Source organism: Mastigoproctus giganteus, chromosome 14 (assembly GCF_048544385.1).
Source record: "Mastigoproctus giganteus isolate SK-2022 chromosome 14, ASM4854438v1, whole genome shotgun sequence".
Taxonomy (NCBI): Eukaryota; Metazoa; Arthropoda; class Arachnida; order Uropygi; family Thelyphonidae; genus Mastigoproctus; species Mastigoproctus giganteus.
Window position 1 is genome coordinate 26,432,757 of NC_143588.1, and position 13,748 is coordinate 26,446,504.

General features: G+C 42.0%; 1 pseudogene; it reads right to left on the bottom strand.

Annotated features, from left to right (window-relative positions):
• Nucleotides 1–1,839: 1,839 nt before the first annotated feature.
• Nucleotides 1,840–10,190, bottom strand: LOC150075027 (uncharacterized; annotated as a pseudogene).
• Between the last annotated feature and the right edge of the window lie 3,558 nt (nucleotides 10,191–13,748).

Sequence of the window (13,748 nt, forward strand, 5' to 3'; positions counted from 1 at the left end):
TCTTTACATTAATGAATTTCTCTCTCATCTTCCATCTTCCCACCTAGTAGCGTATGCCGATGACATCTCTATTCTAATCACTGATAAAGACCCTAACCAACTTCAATGCAAGATCTCTGCCCTGCTCTCTGAAATGCATAGTTGGCTTCAAAAGAATCAGCTGATACTAAACCCAGAAAAATCCAAATATATGGTGTTTAGGACGAAAAATAAACCATTAAATATTGATTTCGAAATAACATACAAAGGAAAACAACTGGAAAGGGTGAATGATACCAAGTTTCTAGGAATCTGGCTAGATGACAAGCAGAGTTGGGATAAACAAATGATCACCTTACGAAAGAAGACTTCGTCACTAGCAGGAATACTCGCCCGAGCCTCTGCCTGGGTACCTCCTTCCCTTCTCAGACTAGTATTCCTTTCCTTAATACAGCCTCACGTCACATATGGAATCATCTCATGGGGTACGACCAGTCAACATAACCTTAGGAGAATCAATTCAATCGTCAATCGATGTGTTCGTTCAATTTTGGGCCTTCCCTGGAATGCATCGGTGACTTCGAGATATAAGGAAGCGAGACTCTTAAGCATCTACCAACTGATACAAAAAGCTGAGGCGGTCTTTGTCTACAATGCTTTGAAAACACCAAACTTTCCTCCTCTCTTCAGATCCTTTTTTATAACAATAGAAGAAGAAGGAATAAGATATAATTTAAGAAATGAAGCGAACCTGAAGGTTCCGCTTTTTAGAAAAGCCATAGGTCAAAAAAATATAAAATACAGAGGCGCAAAAACCTGGAATAATCTTCCTGAAAACATCAAAAATGCCATTTCACCAAACAGGTTCAAGAAGCTCCTAACTGAACACATCACCAGGAATGTCTGATCTAAATCACCTTCCACTGAACTCCTGAACTTTCCACAATGCATACCAGTTTGGAAATTATGTAAACAAGTTGAAGGAATAGCTGTCAAAAAGCTTGTAACTCTATACGCAATTATTTCATAATTTTTTTTCTTTCATACTTGTTATTGTAAAAGTACTCACAATGTAATTATAAGTACTGTTGTTAACCACGCGACATGTGTGGTTGGTTTACGAAGTCTCTGTACTGGAATGTAGAAATATGTCCGATTCATGGTGTATCTGGTTTGATTGTTATCTTTTTCAAAGGGAACACCCCCTAAAAAGCCTCTGGCTTATGTGTTCTCCCTCCCTTCTTGCTGTTAACTCCCAACAATTGTAACACAAAATAGGGATAAATAAATTATCAATTATCAATCCAAGCCCGAGGCGGGATTCGAACCCGCGACCTTTGGTTTGCGAGGCAGGCACTTTACCCACCTGGCTAGCCCGGTCGGCACATTGTATACTATACGGCGGTCGGACCGTATAGTATACATTGTATACTATACGGTCCGACGATTTTTTCTCCGGTCCGACTTTCTCTGGTCTGACTTTCTCCGATCCGAGTTTCTCCAGCCTAACTTTCTCCGGTCCGACGACTTTCTCAAGTCTTACTTTCTCCGGTCTCACCAATCCGAGTTACTCCGGTCTTACTTTCTCCGGTCCTACTTTCAGAGGTCCGACGACTTTATCCAGTCCGAATTTTTCTAGTCCGACTTTCTCCGGTCTCACTTTCTCTGGTCAGACGACTTTCTCCTATCCGACTTTCTCCGGTCCAAGTTTCTCCAGTCCGACGACTTTCTCTGGTCTGCCAATTTTCTCCAGTCTCACTTTCTCCTATCCTAGTTTCTCCGGTCCGACTTTCTCCGGTCTGACTTTGTCCGGTCCAACTTTCTCCGGTACGAGTTTCTCCAGTCTGACTTCCTCCGGTCTCACTTTCTCCAGTCCGCCTTTCTCCGGTCCGACGACTTTCTCTGGTCCGACGAGTTTCTCTGGTACGACTTTCTCCAGTCTCACTTTCTCCAGTCCGCCTTTCTCCGGTCCGACGACTTTCTCTGGTCTTACTTTCTCCGGTCTGAGATTCTCTGGTCTCACTTTATCTGGTCCAACTTTCTCTGGTCTCACTTGGTCCAGTCTGACTTTCTCCAGTCCGACGACATTCTCCGGTCTGACGATTTTCTCTGGTCCGAAGAATGTCTCCGGTCTCACTTTCCGCGGTCCGACAACTTTCTCCAAACCGACTTTCTCCGGTCTCACTTTCTTCGGATTCGCTTTCTCCAGTCCGACGACTTTCTCTGTTCCGACAACTTTCTCCGGACTTTGTCGGGTCTCACTTTCTCCAGTCAGACTTTGTCCAGTCCGAATTTGTCCAGTCCGACCTTCTCCAGTCCGACTTTGTCCAGTCCCACTTTCTCCGGTACGAGTTTCTCCAGTCCCACTTTCTCCAATCTCACTTTCTCCAGTCCAACTTTCTCTGGTCTCACTTTATCCTGTCCTAGTTTCTCCAGTCAGACTTTCTCCGGTCTCAGTTTGTCCGATCAGACTTTCTCCAGTCCAAATTTGTCCGATCTCACTGTCTCTGGTCCTACTTTCTCCGATCCGAGTTTCTACGTTCCCAAGACTTTCTCCGGTTTCAATTTCTCCGGCCCTAGTTTCTCCGGTCCGAGTTTCTCCATTCTCAAGACTTTCTCCGGTCCGAGTTTCTCCATTCTCAAGACTTTCTCCGGTCCGAGTTTCTCCATTCTCAAGACTTTCTCCGGTCTGACTTCCTCCGGTCCTACTTTCTCCGGTCCGAATTCTTCCGGTCCTACTTTCTCCGGTTTAACTTTCTCCGGTCTGATTTTCTCCGGCCCAAGTTTCTCCGGTCTGAGGGCGGTGGACATATTGTCTGGTGTTAGTTCGGTTCTGCTGCCAAGAGTTTTGTCGCTATCCAAAAGTTCCTTTGCACATGTGATGGCAAGTTCCATTGGGATGGAGGTGAAAAGTGAAACTACATCAAATGATGCCATGATTTGAGTTTCTGAGATGGACAGGATTCGGATCCGTCCTATAAATTCACTACTGTTGGAGACGGTGTTGGTGGTCTTGCCTACTAGGGGAGAAATGAGCCTCGAGACAAACTTCGCTAATTCATAACTTGGCGAGCCACAACAGGAGACAATGGGTCTTAATGGTATACCTTCTTTGTGAACCTTCGGTACTCCGTAGAATTGTGGAATCTGGCAGCTGGAAGCACGGAGGTGATTACGTGGTGATCACAATACACTGTATCTCATATTGTGACTGCCTTCACAACGAGTTTGTTTTCGGCAGTCACAATATGAGATATAACCAAAACGATGCCAATTTAATTAATTAATTTAACTACTTTGGTAGACAGCTATGTTAAAATGATGCATTTGCACCAACCTACATATTAGTCATTCTACCTTGTAGCATGACTAATACAGACTATAAAGTATTTAAGGCCTTTGCCCTTAAATACTTTATAGTCTATATCGTTGCACACCATCAGGCATCTCTCATATTGTGAAGTTATACTTCATAACTGGGTTGTCACTATTGCAGCAGGGTACCTACCCACCCACCCACCCACCGAAGAGAAGCCAACAAGCTTTGAAACGGTGCCGTCTGGGGGGGGGGTCTGATGGCCACTGAGTTTCCTTGAATAGGTAACAACAGTCTTCTCTACTGGGGAAGGGTTGCCTATTCGAGGAATATATGAACTTTGAGTGTGAGTTGAAGGAACAACTGTCCCTTTCTTCCTTCTATGGCATTTCCTTCCTCTACCTCTCCTACTATCACCTTCCTTCATCTTTTTCTCTTTTCTAAGTCTAATAGGGACAGTATGAGGATAACCGGGAACTTTATCCCATACCATATTTCAAAACGTTGCTATTTCGTCGGGTGTCATTCTGAAAGAGGGAAGATTTTCTGTATATCGTAAGTTTTGATATTAACTTTTTTTCTTTGCTGATCCTGGTAAAGTTCCCAGGGTGGGATTAAGTGCCTGCGGGCACGTTTGTTGGTTTGGGTTTTTTTTTTTTTTTTTTATTTAAAATGAGTTTCTATATACCTGAGAGAACTTTGGAGTTCATTCTGGATACAGAGTATGAACCAAGACAAGTAATTTGAGGGATTAGCAAAATGCGTGAATTTATCGAGATTGCAGAAGTTTACTCTCCTTGCCTTTGAGGAAATACCAAGTAGTATGTAAGGACTGCGTGACTAGGGATACATTGTTGAGAGGTTTGCCTTTTGAAAACCAAGTGATACACCCCCATTTGGTGGGTAGTATCAGAAAATATATAATTATAGAACGGTATCCAATTGAAATGCCGAATACATATTTGAAAAACTCATTAGAAGTATACGGTAAAGTTACGACAATAGAAATGCATGCGTGGGAGGGCTTCCCAGAGTTATATACGGGAAAAGTCACGGTGAAAATGGAAATGAGAAAGCCAGTTCCCAATATTATCTATGTCATGGGAAACTGACTAGTTCTGAATTATAGAGGGGTAGAGAAAAAATGTTTGAAGTGTGGCAGCTCGGACCATTTAGGTGCGAATTGCACAAAAGGGCGGTGTTTTAATTGCAAAGAAGTTGGGCACATTAGTAGCGACTGCTCAAAAGCATGCAATAAATGTGGGGAAACAAGCCACAAAGCGGGCAGCTGCACAGCCAGATCATATGCAGATGCCATTAGAGGAGGCGAGGAAAAAGGAAGTGAAGAAAATTTGAAAGAGGAAAACAACATGGTCATTTTAAAGCCACAAAAAATGTACTCTCAGTAGAACCAGCGAACTTAATAACAGGAATAGAGGAGGGGAAAGGGTCTACAGATATAAGACTAGATACCCCCACTTTAATGGAAATAGAGGAAATAGCAAAAGGTCAGAAGACGGGAGAAAACTGAGAGGGAAAAGATGTGGGAGGAGGGGAAAAAAGGAAGAAGCAAACTACAGAGGAAAATATGACCACATAAGATCTGCGCGAGTCGAGTTCGGATGATTCTGAAGCGGAAGGGCCATTAGGGGATAGAAGGGAAAAGTTATTGGGTGTACGGCATTTAACGAAGTATGTACCACCAGGACAGGAAAAGATGAGGGAAAAGCTACCGGAATGGGAGCAAAGCCTGGGGAAACCTAGAATAATATTAGAACAAACCCGAGAAGGAAAGATAGGAAAATTACAATTTATGTGGAAGGATATTTTTTTTGGTAATTTAGTAAGGCAAACTCTGTTAGAAATCACACAGCAGTTAAGTAACTCCCGAATCACATGGATCGCGGAGCAAGAACTGGAGCTTGGCAAGACCTTGTATGGTCTTAGTATATCCCAAACGAAATAAGTAAAACCTCCTTGTGGATTCATTCTCGGTAACACATGGTAACTATTGGTACCTTGAATGTCCGGGGCTTTTCCCAGGGATATATACACAACATCATGTCTGGAGAATGATATTATTGATGGGAATAAGAATTTTATTTATTCAGAAAAGCCACATTTACAGCGTTTTACAAACACAAAAATTTCAAAATAGATTTAAATGCTTAAGTTTTTGGAGTTTTGGCGCAAGAAATGCCAGGGGGGGTGGGAATTATAATCCTACCACCCATTTTAGGAAGGTTTAGTAACCTTCAAAGAGATGTGGATGTAGGGTAGTCTGTATAGACTGGAAGCTAGATTCACACACAATACGGCTAGATTCACACACAATAATGCTGCTCCAGAACGGATACGGTTAATCAATAATCTACGTCCATTTATGATGGGTACACGCTGGATTGTTCTTGGGGCGATTGTAATTGCGTCTTAGATGCAGTCAAAGATAAGACTGGCACGGGGGATCCTGCAGGAGTGACAAGGGGTGCTCTGGAATTGAACGACATTTGTCTAAAGTGCGATCTTATAGATGTGTGGCGATGGCATAATCCTACAACACGTGGCGCAACGTGGATTAGGGGCACACGCATTGATCGTATATATGCACCAAGAAGTATGGCAAATAAAGCAACCAAGTTAGGGATGTCAGTATTTTTGGGACACGTCCCGTTACATATCACAAATTGTTAATGATTAACCTCCCGTTATGTACAACAATTGATTATGGTAGATGTACCTGGCGCCTAAACTCGGCTCTCTTGCAGGATGACTGGTGTGACATTGAGAATATAACGCATGAGTTGGCGCAGTCTAAGCGCTGGACATGGCAAGAATGGGCAAATTTCAAGCAGGCAGCAAAGACAGCATTCCAAAAATTAGCGAAGAAAAGAGGGGTGGAAAGTAGAAAAGTGCTAAGGCATCTGTATGAAGTGAGGCGACTGTTAAAACTATTGTTATGATGAATTCGGAGTACAATAGGTGCAAAAAGAAATACAATTGCATCTGGAAACGCAGGCAGAAAACAAAGCAGTCCAAATGCGATTGCGGTATAGGCTTGCCGACAAGAGGGCAGGGTTTATTTTCGATCACTATAACAGGAAGCAAACAAGCAGTTGCCCCATACAGCAAATTCAATTGGGATCACGTCAATATGATACTACCAAAAACATCATGGAGTATTTTAATGAAGCTTACAAACAGACGTATGTAGCATTTCAAGGACCAGCGTTACCAGTAAGTTGGGAGATGTCATGGTTCTCTGCGGCTCATCGGCAGGAACATAACCAGCCAATCTCTTTGAAGGAATGTCCCTAGCTTTGGGAGAAATGAAAGCGGGTAAAGCGCCAGGTCCAGATGGACTAACAACAGAATTTTACAAGAAAGCTTGGGAAAAGACTGGGCTAATTTTGGCTGCAATATTCTCTGGTTTCTTCATGGCAGGTCAAATTCCGGCCAGTTTTTTGGAGGCCCAGACGGTATTTTTAAGAAAACAGCGAACGTGCAAGGAAGTGAGAGACTGGAGGCCGGTATCACTACTTAATGTAGATTACAAGCTATATGCCAAAGTACTAAATAGTCGCCTTAAAAGACATCTAGAATCCGTTATAGGAGCAAATCAGACATATGGATTGCCGTTATAGGAGCAAATCAGACATGTGGAGTGCCGGGAAGAGCTATGGGATCAAATCTGGTTTTTTTGAGAGATTTGCAACCATATTGTAAGCGGAAAGGTTACAGTATAATCTTAGTAGTGCTTGACCTAGTGAAAGCTTTCGATAAACTCTCCCACAATTATCTTTAAAATTTGTTATATACTGTACAGATGGGCTCACAGTTCAAATACTACTCTAGTGATCAATGGTATAGCTCAGATAAAATAAAACTGGAGAGGGGGAGTGAGACAGGGTTGCCCACTAAGCCCTGCTCTCTTCTCAATGGCGTTGGAGCCTATGCTTAGGCAGATAGATAACTCTAGAAATATCAAAGGAGTTCATCTCCCTGGATCAAATCCTGATTGGCTATAGTTCTCTATAGCTCATGCTGACAATATCATTTTAACCGTGTCTGATTGCAGTTCCTTGCAGAGTGCGCTGGATCTCTTCAGCTACTTTAGTTTGCCTAGTGGTCTATGTCTTAATAAAAACAAGACAAAATGTCAACAATGGGGAAGGAATGCTCCACTACAACTACCAGTGAGCCTCTCTTTCTCAGCGGAGCCCATCACCATTCTGGGGGTACTCTTCGCAAGACGGCCAATAATAACACCCCGACAACTATTGAGCTCCTGGGAAGAAAACATCGACCAGTGGAACATAGGTCTATTGTCGTTTTCTAGAAGAGTATTCGGAGCAATATGGCCTTAGTTGCTAATGCTCCTAAAAACCAAATAACAAACAAACAGAAGAGTATTAATCATGTGCTTGATTCTCATCCCAGTAGTAATGAGCATTGCGACAGTAATCACTTTTAAATATCTCACACAGAAAAGGTTACATAGGAGACTATTTAAGCTCTTGTGTAATAATAGGCAACAAGAGGTGACGCAACAAAGATTGCATTGTAAAAAGGCTCTCGGAGGTTATGAAATACCACAATTAAAGTGGCTACGGTGGGCATATGTAATACAGCACGTTCGATCGGCTCTGTGGGACACGCATGTAGCTTCCACCCTAGTAAAATACCACATGGGGAGGTTTACTAAGTTGCTAGGAGTTGAATATACAGGACCTACAGCAAAAACAATATCACACTTGTATAAACTGATTAACAAATATCTTCAGCAACTATCGGTAGGAGGTCTAGATATGCGAACAAAACTAAAAGTTTCGGAGATATACTGGAAATTGTTTGACTTATACACACCACCAGTAAAAAATTCCCGAGCATGGTAGAGTTTGGACGTAACCCAGATGTTTAGAAATCTTCATAAACATATAGGGTATGGGTCAAGAAGCGACTTAGCTTGGAGGGTGATTTACGGGCATTTGCCGGTAGAGGTAAATAAAGCTAAGTTCCGGGGATACTCAAATACTGTGTGTCAATATTGTAAAGTGCGGGAAACAGTAGAACATGCGTTTTTTTTTTTTTTCCTGTCCAGCTGTTCAACGTATCTGGAACAGGGTTCATAAAATTATGAAAGTACCGCGATTAACAAGGGATCAGGTGCTATTTTTGCAGTTTCCGGCCCCTCTCTCTACAGCTACACATATATTGATGTTCTAATAAATGAAGGAAAATACCAAGCATGGAAGATTAGGAAAAGATAAATAGAAGGAACATGTATGGAGGTATACAAATATGCTATTCAATCCGTGCATGCTGTAATTAGAAGATTTCTGGTGTTAGAGTTACTCCAACTGGGGGTCCAGAAATTCCTAAAACAGTGGTGTTATCACACACCGCTGTGCCGGTTAGTAGAAAATAAGGTTTATATGCAGCTCAGGTGGTAAAATCTAGTTTAAGTTAGCGATTAGGGGGCAGTAATCTAACTAGCTTAGTCTAAAAGGGATATGGACACAGCCGGCTGCAGGCAAATGGTCCCTCTCCCGACAATGCGGCGGCTTGCTTTTAAATAAAGCCGTGTGTAAAGATGGAAGAGTGAAAGAGGTGGAGGACCTGAGAACTCATGTAGGGCAAGCCAACTCCAGGCGGTTGCCTGCTGAGCAGGCAGTCACATGGACTGGGCCCTCCACGAAGTGTTTCTTAGTGAGATTGACTCCATTGGGATATAAGATCATTACAATGAATATAAGTGTGACTAGATGGTGGAAACTGCCCCTTTGTGTTTCTGACTGCGTTTTCTTTCTTCCTCTGCTATCCCCTTTCTTTTCTCTTATCTTTCTTCTTTCTTAAGGCTAATAGGGGCAGTAAGTATGGAAGAGGATTATTTATCCCTTATCCATATACAAACGGTGCCGTCTGGGTGGTGGTATCCGCTGAGAATAAATAATAATAGTCTTCTCCACTGGTGAAGTGTTATTTATTCGAGGTAGTACAATAGTCATTCTACCTCGTAGCATGAGACCTTTGTCCTTAAATACTTTATAGTTTCTAATAAAATAAACTGTTTCCCAGAGTTCTATTTACAAAATTGTTAATCTGATCTCTTATTTTGTTGTGTTTTGCCTTTTATGTCCAGTAAGAGACGTCAGGTCAGGTTTGCTCTGCCTGTGGTGAGGGGCTGTTTGTGTTAGTGGATCTGTCTAGTGAGGTGCCACGGTTTGTGTTACTGGGTCTGACACGTGAGGTACCACGCTTTGTGTTAGCAGGTCTGCCAGACACAAAGCGTGGTGTCCCACCTGACAGACCCAGTGACACAAATAAATTATTATATTAGGGCCACTCATAATCTTTTACATATACCCATATATCTATTTTGGTGTTTTGCTGGACGAAAAAAACCCAGTTTCATCACACTTCTGCTGTTCACAACGATCATATTATGCCATTTCTCCACCTATTTTTTTTAGATCCTGTTCCTGTAGTATCTTGATTACTGTCATTATTCACCCTGCCTTTGTACTTTGCAAACCTGATAAATATAGAAAATATTCTATATTATACAGTAATGATGTTTGTTTGTTTTCGGTCGCAGCCGACTTTCGGAGACTTTATGGGCGAGCTACCTCCATGCTGTCCTGTCTTCAACAGGACAAGTCTTTCAAGTCATTCATGCCAGTGTCGCTCTCGATGGTGTCGAGCCAGCGTGTTCTTTGCCAACCTCTTCTTGTTCTACTGACCTTTCTTAGCATTACCAACGTACTTCGGTCGCGTAATGCGATCCAATGAATTGGATCGCATTACGTGACCTCGGCAATCGTAGCTTGGTGGTTTTGGCTTCCAGTGATTTTCCTGGCTTGATGCGATCCAAAGCCTCTCTGTCCATAACTTTCATTGTCCACAGTATGCGAAGAAGCTTTCTCCAACACCAGAGTTCAAAAACGTCAATATTTATTCTGTCTGCTTTTTTCATTGTCCAGCTTTCACACCCGTAAGCACTACAGCATTGTAAGGTTGGCGTATTTGTCTTTTCAAATATTTTCCATGCTCATCATTGCGCTGGGTACAAGTGAAATTCTTCTTTTAATTTCAGGGCCAGATTCTCCGTCCAGGTCGATCTTAGATCCAAGAAAGTTGAAATCGCGGACAGATTCATTATTAATTTTAACTTCTCCTTTCCCAGCTGTTGCCATAATTTTTGTTTCCCTGATGTTAAACTGCAGTCCCACTTTTTCGCTTTCATCTTTAACCATTAAGATCAATTGTATTATATTGTATTGATGAATTGTATTGATGAATTTGAGCTATTGCTCAAAGCATCAAAGGTGGATATTGTTGGGATATCAGAGATGTGGTGTCACATAGATATAAGTAATGCAGAACTGGAATTTGGGGAGTACAACGTCTACAGAAAGGATAGACAGGATAGGAAGGGAGGAGGGGGTTATGCTATTAGTTAAGAATCACATAAAATCCAACGAGGTGAAGCCAGTCGACATCGCTGGACAGTGCAGTGTTGAGTCAGTTTGGTGTGACATAAGCATTGGGAGATCAAAATTGAAAGTAGGAGTGTGCTATAGGCCTAATGACTCTGATGAGTATAATAAGAAACTGTACAGGGAAATAGAGTGGGCCAGTACATCAGAGAGTCTTATAATGGGGGATTTTAATTTCCCAGATATTGAATGGAATTTGTGGGTTGGTCACTCACACACTAGCAAGGCTTTTGTGGATTTATTGGATGATGACGCAGCATGGTTTTGTTAAGGGCAGGTCTTGCCTGACCAATTTGATTGGATACTATGATGTAGTCACAAAAGAACTGGATGCAGGGAATAACTTTGATATTATATATTTGGATCTTAGAAAGGCTTTTGATACTGTTGCACATGGAAGACTGCTGCACAAATTGGAGCAGTGTGGCATTGGAGGCAAATTGCTGCTATGGATAAGGGGATGGTTGAGTGGCAGAAGACAGAGAGTGGTAATCAATGGACACTGCTCAACGTGGACTAATGTTATTAGTGGAGTTCCTCAAGGTTCAGTGTTGGGTCCGTTGTTGTTTTCGGTGTTTATGAATGATATTGATGATGGGATATCAAGTTTAATGTCCAAGTTTGCAGATGATACAAAGGTTGGCAGGGTCGTTAAGGACAATACTGACGCTATGCTGCTGCAACAGGATCTGGAAAGGTTGAACAGATGGGCTGAGAGGTGGCAAATGAGGTTTAACATCGACAAATGTAAAGTGCTGCATATGGGAAACAGTAACCCCAGAGCAACGTATCAACTCTGCGGTACTACACTGACAGTGGTGGAGAATGAAAAGGACCTGGGGGTAATTGTGCAGGCAGATATGAAGTTCTCTGAGCAGTGCAGACGAGCTGCAAGAGTAGCTCATGGTGTCTTGTCAATGATATACAGGAATTTTTCTAGCAGGGATAAGGAGGTGATTATTCCCTTGTATAAGGCAATGGTAAGGCCACATCTTGAGTACTGTATACAGGTCTGGAGGCCTCATTTCAAGAAGGATGTAGAGCTGCTGGAACGGGTACAGAGAAGGGCAACAAGATTAGTAAATGGAACAAAGGGTTGCTCTTACGAAGAAAGGCTTAAGTTTTGCAAATTACAGAGTCTGGAGACTAGGCACCGGCGAGGTGATCTGATAGAGGTGTATAAGGCTTTGAATGGTTTGAGCATGCTCAATGCCAATGGGATTCTTCATCTTTCTCAGAATAATCACCTCAGAGGGCATAAATTCAAATTGAGGAAGGACGGATGTCGGATAGATGTGCGGAAATTTGCCTTTGCCCAGCGGGTGGTTGGTTGGTGGAACCGACTTCCATCACTTGTTGTTGAAGTTGATAGCCTAAACAAATTTAAAGCTCAACTGGACAGGTATTTCGAACGAACGGAGGGGTGAAATGGGAGTGGGTTTTTTTTTTTTTTTTTTTGGCTGATGCTGAATAAGCTTGCTTTCTTGCATCATATGCCTCTGCTAATGCTAATGCTAATGCTAATGATTGTTTTCTACATCAGCATGTTAGGGAGGCAACTAGAGAGAGGCAACTCTTGATTTGATTATCAGTAATGATTCTTCATGCATTAAGAATCTGCAGATACAGGAACCACTAAGTGGCAGTGATCACAGTGTGCTGAAGTGGGATTTACTCAAAAGAGGTAACTACCATCAGGGGTAAAGGGAAGGGTTATTGATTTCGTAAAGGCGACTACGATGGTCTAAGACAGTATTTAAATTCTATACAGTGGGACCAACTGAAGATGTTACCAACAGCAAATTCAAAGTGGGAAGCATTCAAAGAACTTATCTTGGAAGCTACTAGGCTTTACATACCAACTAAGAAATATAGTTCAAGGATTAGGCCTAAATGGATGTCAGGTAAACTAATGAGACATATGACAGAGAAGAAAAATGCATGGGATACATATAAATTAACATGTGACACAGAAGCCTATGATAGATATAAGTTGATCTGTAACCAAGTTACAAAGGAGGTTAGGCAGGCGAAGGCAGATTACGAGAAATCTTTGGCAAGGGATGCAAAGAAAACCAGCAAGGAGTTCTTTACTTATGTAAACTCTAGAAGGAAGGGGATGAATCAGATTGGTCCACTTGATATCGATGGTTCAACTGTTCATGATCCTGCTCAGATAGCTAACAAACTAAATCAATATTTTGCATCTACATTCACACATGAGGAGTTATTCAGGAAGGGGAATGCCATATTTGAAGTAAACACTGGCAGTGAACTAGATGATCTTGTAATAATTGAGAGTAAAGTGGAGGAGAAATTGTTGATGATAAATACAAGAAAGGAACCTGGGGTGGATGGGATCTATCCAGTTATATTAAAGGAGGCGGCAAAGGAAGTAAGCAATCCATTAGCCATAATTATTAGAGCTTCCTTGGACTCAGGGGAGGTACCCACAGAGTGGAGAAGTGCAAATGTAACCAGAATTCACAAAGGATGATCAAAGGCTGACACAAGTAATTATAGACATGTGAGTTTAACTTCTGTTCCAGGAAAATTAATGGAAGCACTGGTTAAAGAAGCACTGCAGGATCATCTTGACAAGAATTCAGTTATAGCTCAGACACAGCATGGTTTTGTTAAGGGAAGGTCTTGCCTGACCAATTTGATTAGATACTATGATGTAGTCACAAAACATTTGGATGCAGGGAATAACTTTGATATTATATATTTGGATCTTAGAAAGACTTTTGATACTGTTGCACATGGAAGACTGCTGCACAAATTGGAGCAGTGTGGCATTGGTGGCAAATTGTTGCTATGGATAAAGGGATGGTTGAGTGGCAGAAGACAGAGAGTGGTGCTTAATGGACACTGCTCATCGTGGACTAATGTTATTAGTGGAGTCCCTCAGGGTTCATTGTTGGGTCCATTGTTGTTTTCTGTATTTCTAAATAATA